Source organism: Equus asinus, chromosome 20 (assembly GCF_041296235.1).
Source record: "Equus asinus isolate D_3611 breed Donkey chromosome 20, EquAss-T2T_v2, whole genome shotgun sequence".
NCBI classification, from domain to species: Eukaryota; Metazoa; Chordata; class Mammalia; order Perissodactyla; family Equidae; genus Equus; species Equus asinus.
Window position 1 is genome coordinate 57,294,363 of NC_091809.1, and position 15,596 is coordinate 57,309,958.

Genomic DNA, 15,596 nt, shown 5'->3' on the forward strand with positions numbered 1-15,596 from the left:
TAATGTGCAAGACATGAAAGGGCATATGGCTTTCTGGAAACTGCTAAAAGTTTGGTACAACTAGATTCAGGTTGTAGTGAAGAAAGTGCCGGAAGTGAAACTGGAAAGCAAAGCAAGAGATGGTTATAAACCATCTCACTCAGTTTCATCTCCACCTCACAGACATAGAGAAGTCATGAAAGTTTATAAGCAAAGGGGTAAAATTTTCAGATTTGCATTTTGTATCCAAAATCTTGGCATAAATGTTGGAAATACTATACAATGAAGCTGGAGGCAGGGAGAGAAATTTGGAAGCTGAAAAATAGTCTAGGTGAAAAATGACTGTGTGAACCAAACCAGTAACAGTAAAATTTACCGTTTGACCTTGAAATCACACTTTTAAGTTTGTATCCCAAATATATGCTAGCAGAATTATTAAAGTTGCATGCACAAAGCTGTTTGTTACAGTGCTATTTATCATAGCAAAAGCACATAACAACCCAAATGTCCATAGAGAGGAAAGTATCTTACTAAGGTGTGGTATATCCATACAATGGGTATGTAGTTATATACCCGTTATATGTAGCTATATAGTTGAGGAAAGAGTAGTGCCTTTATATACCACTGCAGAGTGATTTCAAGGACATATTCTGTGAGAAAAAGCAAAGTAGAGACAAGTATGTGGGCTCACTAACATTTCTCTAAAAGGAAGAGTATTTCCTCTAGGGATGGAAAATCAAGGTTTGAGGAAAGAAGCAAATAAACTTTCCATAGCTACTCAGAGTTGCATTATTTCAATTTATTTTAAACCAGATCATTCTGGCTTGTCCTCTCTAGTGGGATATCTCCTAAAGTCAAAAATAGTTGCAAGAAACAACTTACACTGCCTTCACTGATCCTATTGTCGATGCTAGTATTAATACTGCTGTTCTGAGAATAGTGTGTACATATTGGTTCATAACGCAAACGAATTTTTGTGCTGGCGTTGCTGGCTAAAGCATTGGAGAAAAGCAATACATGTTTAAGATTGAAAGAGGATAAGTGAAAAACAGGGTAGTTCTGAATTTGAATTGGAAGTTTCCGTATGAATTAACGAGGTATTTTATATTTTCAATTAAATATGTATTTCTTAGTACTACACACTAAAGGCTTAGAACTAATGACTAACCCATTAAAAACCAGCACCACGTGTACATAGATTGTAGTATCTAATACCATTTTCTGGTAAAAGACATCAGAGTTCCTCGGAAAAATGATTCATTCCAAGTCTAGGGAAGGAATTGTGCAAGATACCTGTGGAACACCATGTCATAACAGAAAGCAAGGAAGCTGTTTTTGTTTTATTTATTTATTTATTTTCTATGGTGATAACATTGGTTAATAACGTTGTATAAATTTCAGGGGTACATCATTATATTTTGATTTCTGTGTAGATTACATCATGTTCACCAACCAAAGACTGATTATAATCCATCACCACACACATGTGCCTAGTCAGTCCTTTCGACATCCTCCCTCCTCTCTTCCCTTCTGGTAACCACCAATCCAATCTCTGTCTGTATGTGATTGTTTGCTGTTGTTTTCATCTTCTACTTATGAGTGAGATCATATGGCATTTGACTTTCTTCTTCCAATTTATTTCGCTTAGCATAATACCCTCAAGGTCTACCCATGTTGTCACAAATTGCCAGATTTCATCGTTTCTTATGGCTGAGTGGTTATTCCATTGTCTCTATATAGCATATCTTCTTTATCCATTCATCCCTTGGTGGGTGCCTAGGTTGCTTCCAAGTCTTGACTATTGTGAATAATACTGCATTGAACATAGGGGTGCATATATCTTTACACATTCATGTTTTCATGTTCCTTGGATAAATACCCAGCAGTGGAATAGCTGGATCATATAGTAGTTTTATTCTTAAATTTTTGAGGAATCACCATACTGTTTACCATAGTGGCTGCACCAGTTGGCTCTCCCACCAGCACTGTATGAGAGTTCCCTTCTCTCCTCATCCTCTCCAACTCTTGTTGTTTCCTGTCTTGTTAATTATATAGCCATTATAACAGGAATGAGGTGATATCCGATTGTAGTTTTGATTTGCATTTCCGTGACAGTTAATGATGGTGAACATCTTTTCATGTGGTTGTTGGCCATCTGTATACTTTCTTTGGAGAAATGTCTGTTCAGATCTTTTGCCCATTTTTTAATTGGGTTGTTAGTTGTTTTGTTGTTGAGATGTATGAGTTCTTTATATATTTTGGATATTAACATCTTATCTGATATATGGTTACAAATATCTTCTCCCAATTATTAGGTTGTCCTTGTGTTTTGTTGATGGTTTCCTTCGCTGTGAAGAAGACTTTTAGTTTGATGTAGACCTATTTGTTTGTTATTTCTGTTGTTTTCCTTGTGTGGTCAGACATGGTACTATTTGAAAATATGCTGCTAAGACTGACGTCAAAGAGCATACAGATTATGTTTTCTCCTAGAAGTTTCATGGTTTTTGGTCTTACATTCAAGTCTTTAATCCATTTTGAGTTAATTTTTATGTATGGTGTAAGATAATGGTCTACTTTTATTCTTTTGCATGTGGCTGTCCAGTTTTCCTAACTGTCCATTTATTAAAGAGACCTTTTTTCTCCATTGTATGTCCTTGACTTCCTTGTCGAAAATTAGCTGTCCATAGATGTGTGGGTTTATTTCTGGGCTCTTGATTCTGTTCCATTGATTTGTGCGTCTGTTTTTTTGCCAGTACCGTGCTGTTTTGGTCATTATATTTTTGTAGTATACTTTGAAATCAGCGAGTGCGATACCTCCAGCTTTGTCCTTTTTTCTCAGGATTGCTTTGGCTATGCGGAGTCTTTCATTATCCCATATAAATTTTAGGATTATTTGTTCTATTTCTGTGAAAAATATTCTTGGAACTTTGATAGGGACTGCGTTGAATTTTTAGATTGCTCTAGGAGGTATGAACATTTTAGCTATGTTAATTTTTCCAGTCCAAGAGCACAGAATATCTTTCTATTTCTGTGTCTCTTCAATTTCTCTCAAAAATGTTTTATAGTTTTCTTATCTCTCACTTCTTTGGTTAAGTTTACTCTTAGGTATTTTATTCTTTTTGTTACAATTTTAAATGGGATTGTATTCATTATTTCTCTTTCTGCTACTTTGTTGTTAGCATATAGAAATGCAACTGATATTTGTATGTCAATTTTGTTTCCTGCAATTTTACTGTATTCATTTATTATTTTAAAAGGTTTTTGGTAGATTATTTGGGGTGTTCTATAAATAAAATCATGTCATCTGCAAATAGTGACAGTTTCACTTCTTCCTTTCCAATTTGGATCCCTTTTATTTCTTTTTCTTGCCTGATTGCTCTGGTTAAGACTTCCAATACTGTGTTAAATAAGAGTGTTGAAAGTGGGCATCCTTGTCTGGTTCCTGTTCTTAAAGGGATAGCTTTCAGATTTCCTCCATTGAGAATATTATTAGCTGTGGGTTTGTCATATATGGCCTTTATTATACTGAGGTATTTTCCTTCCATGCCCATTTTATTCAGAGTTTTTATCATACATGGATGCTGTATCTTGTCAGATGCTTTCTCTGCATCTATTGAGATGATTGTGTGATTTTAAGTCTTCATTTTGTTAATGTTGATTAATTGGCAAATGTTGATTGATTGGTGAATGTTGAACAATCACTGTATCTGTGCAGTAAATCCTAATTGATCATGGTGTATGATCTTTTTAATGTATTTTTGTATTTGATTTGCTACTATTTTGTTGAGGATTTTTGCATCAATATTCATCAGTGATATTAGCCCCAAATTTTCTTTTTTTGTGTTGTCCTTGACTGATTTTGGTATCAGGTTAATGGTAGCTTCATAGAATGAATTAGGAAGCTTCCCCTGCTCTTCAATATTTTGGAAGAACTTGAGAAGGATACGTATTAAGTTTTCTTTGGATGTTTGGCAGAATTCAAGAGAGAAACTGTCTGGTCCTGGACTTTTATTTTTTGGGGAGGTTTTTGATTACCATTTTGTTCTCCTTATTGGTGATTGGTCTATGCAAATTCAATTTCTTCTTAACTCAGTTTTGGAAGGTTGTGAGAGTCTAAGAATTTATCCATTTCTTCTAGATTATCTAATTTGTTGGCATATGGCTTTTTGTAGTATTTTCTTGTAAACTATTTTATTTCTGAGGTGTCAGTTCTAATTTCTCTTCTTTCATTTCTGATTTTATTTATTTGAGCCTTCTCACATTTTTCCTTGGTGAGTCTAGCTAAAGGATTGTCAATTTTGTTTATCTTTTCAAAGAACCAGCTCTTGGGTGCGATGATTTATTTCTTTTCATTTTTTAGTCTTTATTTCATTTATTTCTTCTCTGATCTTTATTATTTCTTTCCTTCTACTGATTTTGGGCTTTGTTCTTCTTTTTCCAGTTCCTTTAGGTGCACTGTTAGATTGTTTATTCAAGTTTTTTCTTGTTTGTTGAGGTAGGCCTGTATTGCTATAAACTTCCCTGTTAGAACCACTTTTGTTGTATCTTATAAATTTTGGGATGTTGTATTCTCATTTGTCTCCAAGTATTTTCTGATTTCTCCTTTGATTTCTTCAATGACCCAATTGTTGTTCAGTAGCATTTTGTTTAATCTCTACATATTTGTGGCTTTTCTGATTTTGTTCTGTAGTTCATTTCCAGTGTCATACTGTTGTGGTCAGAAAAGATGCTTGGTATTATTTCAATCTTCTTAAATTTATTGAGACTTGTTTTGTGGCCTAGTATTTGATCTATACTGGAGAATCCTCCATGTGCATGTGAAAAGACTGTGTAATCTGTGGTTTTTGGATGGAATGTTCTGTATATATTTACTAAGTCCACCTGGTCTAATGTGTTATTTAAGGCTGATGTTTCCTTATTGATCTTTTGTTTGGATGATGTATCCATTGGTGTAAGTGAAGTCTTAAAATCCCCTGGATTATTATATTACTATCTATTTCTCCTTTTATGTCTGTTAATAATTACTTTACATGTTTAGGTGTTCCCATGTTGGGTGCATAGATATTTACAACTGTTATATCCTCTTGTTGGCTTCTTCTCTTTCTCATTATGTAGTACCCTTCTTTGGCTCTTGTAACAGTTTTTGTTTTAAAGTTTATTTTGTCTGATATATGTATTGCTGCCCCAGCTTTCTGTTCATTGCCATCTTCATGGAGTATCTTTTTCTATCCCTTCACTTTCAGTTTGTGAGTATCTGTAGGTCTGAAGTGTGTCTCTTGTATGAAACCTACATACGCATCTTGTATTTTTATCCAATCACCACCCTATGCCTTTTAGTTGTAGCATTTAATGCATTGACAATTAAAGTAGTTATTTATAAGTATGTACTTATTGCCATTTTGTTATTTATTTTCTGGGTGTTTTAGTAATTCTTCTCTGTTCCTTTCTACTTCTCTTGCTGCCTTCCCTTGTGGTTTGATGTCTTTCTTTAGTATTATGTTTGGATTACTTTCTCTTAATTTTTTGTATATTTATTATAGGCTTCTGCTTTGTAATTACCATGAGGTTCATATATAATAACCTATGTATATAGTAATTTATATTAAATCGATGGTCTCTTTTGTTTGATCTTTTTCTAAAAGCTCAGCTCTTTTACTTCCCTCCTCCTATATTTTATGTTTTTGATATCATATCTAACCTCTTTTTTTTGTGTGGGTATCCATTACCCTCTTATCATGGAAATAGGTTATTTTAGTACTTGTGTCTTTTGAGCCTCATATTATCTTCACAGGTGACATTTTTTTTTACTGTATTTTTGTCTTTGCCAGTGATTTCATTGTTTTTTTTTTTTAAATAATTTTCTTGTTCCTATTTGTGGTCTTCACTTTCCCACTTAAGTAATTCTCTTTAGCATTTCTTGTAAGGCTGATTCTTGCTGATAAACTCCTTTAATTTTTGCTTGCCTGGAAAACTCTTTGTCTCTCCTTCCATTCTGAATCTTAACCTTTCCATGTAGAGTATTCTTGGCCATAGGGTTTTTCCTTTCACCACTTTAAACATATCATACCACTCCCTTCCAGCATGTATGCTTTCTGCTGAGTCATCAGCTGATAGCCTTATGGGATTTCCTTTGCATGTAACTTTTGTTGCTTTTCTCTTGCAGCTTTTAGGATTCTCTCTTTATCTTTAATGCTTGACATTTTAATTATAATGTGTCTTAGTGTGTGCCTCTTTGAGTTTATCTGGTCTGGTACTCTCTGTGCTTCCTGTACTTGGATTTCTGTTTACTTCCTGAGGTTGGGAAAATTTTCAGCTGTTATTTCTTTGAATACATTCTCTGCCTTTTATCTCTCTCTTCTGCTTCTGAGACACCTGTAAGATGGATGTTTGTGTGCTTGATGTTGTTCCAGAGGTATCTTAGACTATCCTTGTTCTTCTTAATTATTTTTTCCTTTATCTGTTCATCTTGGGTGATTTCCTCTAGTCTTTTATCCAGTTTGCTGATCTGTTCTTCTGTATCATCTACTCTGCTAATGATAGCCTCTAGTGAATTGTTCATTTCCAGGGTTGTATTCTTCATTTCTGATTGGTTCTTTTTTATATTTTCCAATTTTTTGTTGAAGTTCTCACTAAGTTCATCCATTCTTCTCCTAAGGTCAGTGAGCATTGTTATGACTTTTCATTTGAGCTCTTTGTCAGGTAGATTGTTTATTTTTTTTCATTTAGTTCTTTTTCTTGCTGTTTTCCTGTTCCCTTACTTGGAATGTATTCATTTTCATCCTCATTTTGCCTCTTTCTCTATTCTTATATCAATTTATTAGGTAAGTCAGCTATGTCTCCTGATCTTGGAGAGGTGGCCTTATGTTAGAGATGCTGTATGAGGCCCAGCAGTGTGCTTCCCTCTCATCACCAGTGTCAAGTGTTCTAGGGGTGACTCCTGTGTGTCCTCCTGTTGTGTCAGGGTTGCTCTTGCTGCAGGTGCCCAGGGAGGCTAGGCTGTTCCCCTGGCCAATTGGTTGTAATGTTCTGCTGTGTGTAACTGCTATGGGCCCTTCAGTCCCTTTATCATTCATGGGGAGCCCCAGCACAGTTGGCTGCAAAGTCTAACAGCACATTCATGTTGTAGTTTTTCTGTTAAATGACTAGGCCTCCAGAATGGCTGATTGCTAGGCTCAGGGGCTTACAATTGCTGTATGCCTCCAGCCTACAAGGCTCCTGTCAGCTTTCTCAGGGTTGTGCCTGAGTGGGGCTGGCCCTAGCCATGGGAGCACTCAATTGTTTCAGGTTTTGGAAGGTGGGGCCAATCCCCTATGTAGCTGTCTGAGAAGAACAAGTCTTTTGCCACTGGCAAGCCCCACCACCCACAGGGCCACACAATCTGTCAACAGAGTCCTGCCCCACGTGTACAACCTCACCCACTGAAGCAGACCCAGTTGTCCCAGTGCAGAGGCCCCACACATTCCACCAGTGCCTGACACACTCCACCTGTTCTTTGTGCGTGCCCTTCCCCTCAGAGGTGGACACACTTACTGGGCTACAGAGGATCCAGGCACCCAGCTATGCATGCCCACAAGTTGCTTGAGGGCTTGCTGTTGGGTGGTGCCAGGCTTTAGGGCAGGCTGCTTGCCCCAGCTGAGCTGAATTAAATTGGCTCCCTAGTGCACAGGGCAAATCCTGGGTTGACAGGCCAGTGGAAGAACACCAATGACATCTGCCAGCATCTGTGTCAGTAAGCCTGAACTAGGTCACAATAATGGCTGACGCCAATGTCTCAGTCCCTGGAGAAGTCTCACCTCTCACTGAGATGCACCCAGAGCCTATTAGGTGAGTTTCTTTCCACCAAAGGACTGTGTGCCTTTCTTTCTGGTGATTTTATGTTGCTTTCCAAACAGGTCAATCTGTGCATGGGCCCTTTAAGAGCCCCCTTTTATTCCCTTATGTCTATAGCTTTTCTGGATATACTCCCCTGTGTTGTTAGTAGCTGCAAAGCCAGACACTCATCTCAGTTGTGCTGAGTCCAAAATATGCTTATAGTGTTAACACTTCTCTACTCAGGTCCCTCGTTTCTCCAGGGACAGCTGCATGCCTTAGGATTGCTTTCGATCAGCCATGAAGCACTAAGGTTTGCAAAGCCTCTGGAGAGGATTTTTTCTCTCCAGAAAATAATTTCTGCCTCTTCCCGCTCCATCAGCACTGTCTCTTGTTGTGAGGGTTCTTTTTATCCAGTTGTCAGTTCTCTCTCAGGGGTAATTGTTCCAAGAGTAGTTGTAAATTTGTTGTGTCCTGGGAGGAGGTGAGTTCAGAGTTTGCCTACATTGCCATCTTGACACCAACCCTCCAGGAAGCTTTTATAATTACTGAGATCATGTCAAAAGTTTTCAGGAGTGACCAGCCCAGTAGCATAGCAGTTCACCTGCTCCACTTTTGCAGCCTGGGATTTGCAGGTTTGGATCCCAGATGTGGACCTACACATCAATCATCAAGTCATGCTGTGGCAGCATCCCACATAAAAAAAAGTTTTTAGGAGTCAACTGGAAGATATTCACATTGGCTGAAGATGGGAAATTTTAGATATCAAAGGGAATAATGCCTGAAATATATTATAACTCATCATTGTTAAATCCATGACATAATAATGATAATTTTAAAAAGACAGATAGAAGCCTCATTGGTTTCTTTTATATATTAGGAAAGAAACTCATAATTTTTCAAAAAATAAACTTCAAAAAAATTGAAAAACAAACTTCATTTTGGAATAATTTTTGATTTGCAGAAGAGTTTCAAAGATTCTACAGAAAGTTTCCCTATACTCCTCACCTAGTTTCAGTTTTACTTAACATTATTATCTTATGTTACTCTAACACATTTGTCACAACTAAGAAACCAATAATAGCATGTTACTATTAACTAAACTCCAGACTTATTTGGATTTTATCACTTTCTCATTAGTCTACTTTTCTGTCCCAATTCAGGATACTTCATTGTATTTAATTGTCATATATCCTTGGTCTCTTGTATTCCATGACAGTTTTGGCATCTTTGTTTTTCATGACCTTGACAGTTTGATGAGTACTAGTCAAGTGTTTTGTAGAATGTCCCCCAATTTGGATCTGTCTGATGCTTGTCTCATGATTAGACTGGAGTTATGGAATTTGGTGAGAATACCATAGACTTTAAGTATCCTTTTTTTTTTTTTATCACATCATATCAGGAGATCCATGCTACTCCCATTGACATCATTTGTAATAACCTTCATCAGTTGGTTAAAGTGTGTTTGCAAGGTTTCTCCACTATAAAGTTACTATTTTTTTTTTTTACAGGGGAAGATTTGTCCTAAGTTAACATCTATTGCCAATCTTCCTCATTTTTCTTCCTCCCCCTCCACCCAAAGCCCCAGTATATAGTTGCATATAGTTGTAAGTTCTTCTGGTTCTTCTATGTGAGCGGCTGCCACCACAGCATGGCCACTGACAGATGAGTAGTGTGGTTCTGCACACAGCAACTTGTATATTTCCTGTTTTAGCCTTAGTGTGATACATTTCTTCAAGAAATCCTGTTTCCTTTTACTGGGGAATGCTATTTAAAAACCAAAATCTGGATCATGGGTTTGTTCATTGTCACTGCATTGTTATTGCTTCCAGATTCTCACATAGGACAGAGCTAGTATCCTAACCCATGTATACATACATATCTGTAATTGCTTCTCTATCTATCCATCTATATATGTTTTAAGCTAACGAGTGCATACTGATGACTCTAACTCAAATCCAGGACTACAGAGTTCATTCTAGCCTCCCTTCTTGCTTATATTTGTTAGATATTGAAAGGAATAATTCCTGAAATATATTTATTATAACATGTCAATGTCAAGTACATGACATCAAAATGATGATTTTAAACATAGAGACAGAGGCCTCATTGGTCTCCTTTATATAATACGAAACCAATTCAGGAGTTCTCTCCAACAGAGAGAAACCTGGCTCCCACAGTCAAGTAAAATACTTTTACTTATGATAGCTACCTGAACTTAAGTTTTCCAAAAACAATTGAATTTTTTATACCATATTTTTGTTTTCAACCACTGGTGATTACTGATCCATAGACATTAATTTAAGTAGATGATATTGTTTATGGCATTCTGTCCTTTAAGATGCCAATGTATTCAAAATGATACCAACTATTTAATACATTTATTTATTATTAGCTAAAACACTTCTTAGCAGGGTCAAGTTTTTTTTTTTTCAGTGTGCATATATTTTTCCCCAATTGAACTGATACTTTCTAATTTTCATGTATTTTGCTGCAATCACTTTCCAGCAATAGAAACAATACCCTAGTGCCTCGTGGAGTGCATTGCTTTACCTTTTTATCTCTCTGTCAACGTTGCTTGAAATCAGCACACTAATCTTGCCCTATAGCAGTTGCTTGATTAATCTTTTGTCGTCTATCTACCTCACATGGTCTCTCCGTGAAACTGATTGACATTGCTCGTGACTTTAATGCTGATAAATTTTCTCTCTCTCAGGACCACAGAATCCTCATTACACCAAAAAGATCGCTTTCCTTGGTTTATGTTCCTCATTCCTCTCTGGAGTCACTTTAATTGAATAGAATCACCAAGTAGGACTTGGCAGTCTTTCCCTCATTCATTCACCAAGTATTTCTAGAACATTTACTATGGATCATGGTATCACAAGGGAATGAAAAAGTGTTTTTACCCATTATGGCATTTATTTCATACAATTAAAGGATCCCAAAGGTAGACACATGTACATAAACACACATATACAAATGAGTACAAAGAAATATGTAGTAAACCCTAAATTAGTGGTGGAAACCTGATGCGATCTCCTTCAAGGCAGGGGTCACGTTATATTAAACATCAATCTACTCCTACCCTAGTGCTAGCTCCGCATGTTAATGCTTATTCCAGGATAGGTCAAGCAAAGCATCATGAAAAAGTTAATATTTGAGCTTGATTATAAAGCACTGGAAGATTTTCAATAGTTACGAAATGGGGAAGCATTCCAGATGGAAGGAAGAGGTAAGTGTGCATTAGGAACAGTGAGTAGCCCAGAGATAGGAATCATCATAGAGATTAGTAGCTGGTAAAGCTCATCAGTTTGAATAAAGTCAAACATGGAAGAGGCTGGCACATGTAAACATTAAATAAATCTTGGATAAATAAATTGGCAAGTGACAAAATGGTGCTTTGAGCTGCAGATTTCTCTTCTACCTTGTTTATTAACAAATACTATTGTATTCCTTCTAATGGTGAAATCACAGGCCATTTTGCTTAACTTGATTCATATACAGGCAGTTGATGGAGAATTGTTGAAATTACTTGGATAATAAAACTTTCCCAAAGTGGTGTCTCAGATTTTAAAAAGTGATTGTTAGATTGAGCTTTCCAGTTTAAACATCTACACTGGACACATTCATAAGTACCTGTTCAATATTTTAAAATTTAATTTGAGTTTGCACACTTTAATAATGATAGTTATAATTATCCTCTACTATGACCTGCTATGACATATTAAGCAAATAATATGGCACATACTAGTGATATAAGTGCAGTTTTTATTCTTAAAACAGTCTTTTGGGGCCAGCCCCCTGACTGAGTGATTAAGTTCATATGCTCCACTTCAGTGGCCCGGGGTTTGCTAGTTTAGATCCTGAGTGTAGACCTACACATTGCTCCTCATGCCACGTTGTGGTGGCATCCCACATAGAAGAGCTAAAATGACTTACAGCTAGGATATACAACTATGTACTGGGGCTTTGGGGAGAAAAAAAGAAGAAAGAAAAAGAGGAAGATTGGCAACAGATTTTAGCTCAGGGCGAATCCTCCCCATAAAAGAGAAAAAAACAATATTTCCATTTTGGTAGTACCAGCCTTGTTTTAGGAATGAGAAAATTAAAGCTTAGAGGGGGTAAGTGACCAGTTCAGTCTCACACAGCTAGTAATGGTACAGCTGGATTCAGAGTGACATCTTTCTGTCTTAAAGCTTGTGCTCTTTTGACTATTCCATTTCTCATATTTAAGAGAAAAGCCAAGTGTTTTGTTTGCATCAATTATCTTTGGCTTGGCTCTGAATTAGGCTGAAGCTTATACACCATTAATGAAAGAAAAATTATGTCCATTTTCATTTTTTTAGAAATATTAATATTGACTGAGTAATTTGACACATATGTCATGGTAGCAAAGTTATACCAATAACATTTATTTCTTTCAGTTTAACAAGGAGAAAATCTAAAGAAAGGGAAATAAACGTAGATATTCTAGTTATATAGCCACCTGGCACTGAAAACAACTTAAATAAGAGTTACCCCCTTTCCCATTATTAATCATATGCATCCCAGTTTGTTGGGTTTAAGTCTTAAACTGACCATTCTCTCTCCTGTTTTCTGATTCTTCTTTTTCCCTTCTTTTTCTAGCACCCAAGGATATTGAGTTGTGTGTATTTAGTCACACCCTACCCAACTGCCTTCCCTTGAAAATATCCTTGGCTGTGACTGAATATATTTTGCATAGAATTTTTAAGAAAAATAACATGGAGCTATAATGATTCTGCTCACAAACCTGTCTGCTTTCCTGACTGTTCAAAACAGTCTTATGCAATGTGTGTTTGCCAAGCAGACCTCTTAGCCCAATGGAGAGATTATAGGTAAACTACAAAAGTGCTCATATTACTACCTTCTCCAGACATACTGTTGAAATTTGATTATTTCCATATCCATTTCATTCTAGAATATAAAAAATATAGTCTTAGTAAGAAAGTATATATAATTATATTATACACGACATAATTTGGCATATAAAAGCAGATGTATATCAAAGAAAACATTATTAGTGGTTATTTGGGGAATGAGGGATCATAGGCAACTTCTACATTCTTTTGCATATTTTTATATACTTTCAAACTTTTCTAAAATTGGTCCATTGCTCTTATAAACATAAAAACACCATTTTCAAATTGTTGGGAAAAAAAGCTTTGCCTTAGTTGAATGTTTCCCAAAGAACCTTATTCAAATTAAAGTTTGTTGTGGTGGTGACGGTGAAGGTGTTGCTTTATGTGACCTTTAAAATCTTTACAATAACTAATGAATATACATTTTTAAAAACAGTAAATTTTAATCTATTGCACATTAATACTACTTTACATTTTTTATATTTTTAAGTACTGCTATTAGAGAATAGATTGATAATATCTACTGCTCCCTTACTGTCTGCTAAGATAGTGGGGTGCAGCTACAAATTAAATTGATAACTGGTTTTCCACTAAGGATTTTATGGGTAGGGATATGCACTGTACCAAAGTAAGATATTTGATTGTTTTGCACAAATGTAAAATTTTACTTGAGAGATCTTTTCATAAAGCCACAAGCTAAAAGATAAAATATATCCTAAGAAAATACAAACTGTGTGTGTAATATAGAAGATTACTGTCACACCTAATGTAAAGTTTCATGGGTTGGTGGAGAAAAGTGAAGCTTGCTTTATAATTGGAGGAAATAAAATGTAAAAACTAAACAAACCCAAACACTTCTAGAACAAGCATAAAAACAAGCTGGCTACCTTGACTGGAGTAGCTCCATATCAAATAGGTGAAATCCCTGGTAAGACAGACAGAGAAGGAACGTGTCAAATTCAAGGCGAAATTTGAGGATCAGGCAGGCTACACAAATGTGTTCAAGAGTGGTTGTATGCTTTCTAATGGTAGACTGTCTGTCTATTCTTAGGTTGTTTATTCTATATGCATAGAGTAAGCTAGAACTTGGGTGAGATAGACTATAGGCAAAGAAGCAAGAAACATCCTGTGTATACCCATATATTATGAGAGACTTTTATTTTTTATTTTTTTGAGGAAGATTCGCCCTGATCTAAAATCTGCTGCCAATCCTCCTCTTTTTTGCTGAGGAAGACCAGCCCTGAGCTAACATCTGTGCCCATCTTCCTCTATTTCACGTGGGACGCCTGCCACAGCACGGCTTGATAAGTGGTGGGTATGTCTGCACCCAGGATTTGAACCAGCGAACCCCGGGCCACCAAAGTGGAATGTGAGAACTTAACCGCTGTGCCTTCAAGCCGGCTCCGGTGAAAGACTTTTAACATTGCATAGAGGTGATAGTGGCATCCGAATTCTCTTCATGTTTCTATCAGTAAAATAAAAATGACCATGCATTCCAATATATATGTAGTGGAATTTATAAATTCTTTGCATTTATCACCCCAACATATTAATCTATTTGGACATTAAACCATGTAAACGTGGAAATTAAAAGTAAGAAATAAAGAATATTTCAAGTATGTTTTATTTTGATAACAGTAAAATCTTTTGATTGTCCCTAAGATATTATTGTTTTTATAATCTGTTAATATCTAGTAAAATTATGTGCTTTATATTACTGTATATCTTTATTTGTTGATATTTTTGTGAAATCAATGTGATCAAATGTGCTTTATTGGCTTTGAAATTTTGCCTTAATACTTTATGATACAGATATTTGAAGATCTGGCTACATTGTTGATTTGCTTTGGTACCGGTTTTAATGGCTATCAAAGTCGAAAATACCAAAGTTGAAAATACCATAAAGATATATAGATCCAAATGCAACAAGTTCATTGTGCTGTGTTTACCCAGTCAGCATATTTATTTTTCAATCCTATTCACTAATTATTCAAAGTTTGTGTGTTGAAACCTTTTATTAAATCAAACTGTAATCGCAAAGACTTATTTTAGTAATAAGTTTAAAATATATGGCGACTGTTTATTTGAAAATTATATTCCTAGTTTTTCAAGTGTGTGGATTTGGTTCATAGGAGATCCACGCACATTTTTTTCCAGCAAGAAAATACATATTATAATGGAAACTACTCTCAACCATCCATTTTCAAAATGATTTTTCTGTAATATGAGTTGCTTTTGCAAAAAGCAGTTATTTTCTCAAGTGCTAAAATGTCACCTATACTTTAAAGGGATAAATTAATTGTATCTAAATACCTGCTACAAAACAAACGTTTTAAAAATCTGCTATATAATACCCTACTGACAGCAGTTTACCTAACATTTGGAACACATTTGGAACATTGCTTTTTTTTTAAAGTTTTCCAACTTTTTAAAATAATTTACCTTAGATAAATAGCAAATCTCTGTGGCATACAAAAGATTTTAATAGGCTGTCCCCTTTCTATTACAAAGAATTGCAAATATTCTGGGATTTAAAGAACTTGTTTTTATAAAATTGACCACGTTGAAAGCATCTTGTAGTAGGTAAGCTACTTAGAAATGCTGAGAGCAAAGCAATGATTCAAGGCATCATTATTAACCCTTGACATTATATAAATCTACTGTTTTCTATGAAAAATCCACGTGCTATGGATGGACATATGGCCTGCTAACATGTAGCCTGGGTTCTCACGCTCTAATGTAAGTCCATATATTAAATTTTTATAATATTTATTTTTCTCATTTTTAAGTAAAGAGTAGCACAGAGAAGTAGACAGATTTCAGAGGTAACATTGGTAGGAGTACATGACAGGCTAGACTGAGGAAATAGAATTTACAGATAGGGAAGGAAAGATGTCTGCTGGATTTCTAGCTTGAGTGGATGGG